The sequence below is a fragment of the Eptesicus fuscus genome, chromosome 14, assembly GCF_027574615.1.
Source record: "Eptesicus fuscus isolate TK198812 chromosome 14, DD_ASM_mEF_20220401, whole genome shotgun sequence".
Taxonomy (NCBI): Eukaryota; Metazoa; Chordata; class Mammalia; order Chiroptera; family Vespertilionidae; genus Eptesicus; species Eptesicus fuscus.
In genome coordinates, this window is record NC_072486.1 from 24,690,652 (window position 1) to 24,692,485 (window position 1,834).

General features: G+C 45.9%; 1 pseudogene; it reads right to left on the minus strand.

Annotated features, from left to right (window-relative positions):
• Positions 1 to 428: 428 nt before the first annotated feature.
• Positions 429 to 1,325, minus strand: LOC103292578 (homeobox protein OTX2-like; annotated as a pseudogene).
• Positions 1,326 to 1,834: the final 509 nt, after the last annotated feature.

The window sequence follows — 1,834 nt, forward strand, 5'->3', positions numbered from 1 at the left end:
GTCATAAAATGTGAGTGAATTTGAGACACAGTTCATTCCTAAGATTCAACCAAGGATTGGCTAAACCACTGGAATATCTCTGCTTAAGAAGGCCATGTCCTTCCCTCCTTTACTTCATTATTTAGTTTTGCTTATTTTGGTGGTGTTTGGTTGCACATGGCTAGAATGCTTTTGATCACTTTGAGAACCAAGAAAACCAATGATCTAAAACTATGACAGGATCTTAGATTGGTTTGTCCATTTCAGGTTGCTGGTCAGTGGGCCCCTCTAAGGACCTTCATATTTCCTTCTATGCCTCCTGGAACATTGATCAGAAGATGAGTCTGAGTATCATCTCATCTAACTCTTTTAACCAATACCTGGCTAAAACTGGAATGTCCAGCCCGGTATAATTAAAAATCACCCACAAAAAGAGGTTCTACAGGTCTTCACAAAACCTGGAATTTCCACAAGAATGTCTGATCTTTATAATCCAAGCAGTCAGCATTGAAGTTAAGCTTCTAAGAGGCAGTTTGGTCCTTACAATCGAAGCAATAAGTGGTTAACTTAAAACCTAAGCTTGAAGCTCCATATCCCTGGGTAGAAAGAGAAGCTGGGAACTGATTGAGATGGCTGGTAATTGCATTGGTACCCATAAGGCTGAGTGTGGCCCCTGGTCTGGGAAGCTGGTGCTACATAGGGGTCAAATAAGATCCATAGTCCATGCCCTCAAAGTAGCAAGTTGAGCCAGCATATCCTTGACTATAACCTGAAGCCTGAGTATAGGTCATTGGTTAGGACCTCTGCATGCAGGAAGAGGAGGTGGACAAGGGATCTGACAGTGAGGAGATGGAGGCTGGGCTCCAGATAGACACAGGAGCACGGCTGCTGGAAATGGCTGGCACTGCGGTGCTAGAGCGGGGAGTGAATTGGCCACTTGTTCCACTCTCTGAACTCACTTCCGGAGCTGGAGATAATAGCTTTTGTTTATAGGCCTCACTTTGTTTTGACCTCCATTCTGTTGTTGCTGCTGCTGTTGGTGGCACTTAGCTCTTTGATTCTTAAACCACTACCTGCACCCTGGACTCAGGCAAGTTGATTTTTAGTGCCACCTCCTCCCGCATGACAATACCTCAGTACCAGGTCTTAGCAAACAGTGCTTCCAGCACGTCTAGCTGCTCCTGGGTGCACGATGTCATCTCCCGGCACTGTTTCTGTGGGGTGGCTGCGGGACAAGAAGCCCAGGGCCCCGGGTAGCCCACCGAGAGGTGGAGCAAATCCATGCCCAAAGTGGTCAGACTCAGTCCACTGACTGGGTAAGGCAGTTGCTTAAGATAAGACATCATGCTAAGGTTGCTAGGAGGCACAAAGTCAGCCCAAATCAGGGGCGCCCAGCCAGAAGGTCCTGCTTCGACTGGGGTGGACAGATTCAGGGTCCTTGGTGGGTGGGTTTGGAGTGGTAGAACTTACAGCTGCATGGGAGGTTATAAAAAAATAAAATTATCCTTCAAAATTCCAAACAGCCAGCTAGCAAAGTAGACGTAATGAGGGCTGCTCTAGCAATTTTTATTTTTAATAACAGTGGAGGCTGAGTTGGAGCTGAGGTCAGTTCTGCTCTCAAGGAGCTTTGCTCTGAAATCTTAAACTTCATGCTCATTCACCATGATTATAAGTCCCTGAACACTAGAAAATGGTGAGCCTATTTTTTTCTGGGAAAATGGTTCCACTCTGAGGAGGCTTTTTCTGTATCCTCTGAGGAGGTATTTCTGTATTCACCACCTTGCTGCTGACACAAGTTAGACATAGCTTTCAATGTTACTCATAGTATCCACCCAATCATAGGCATCCATTCCAT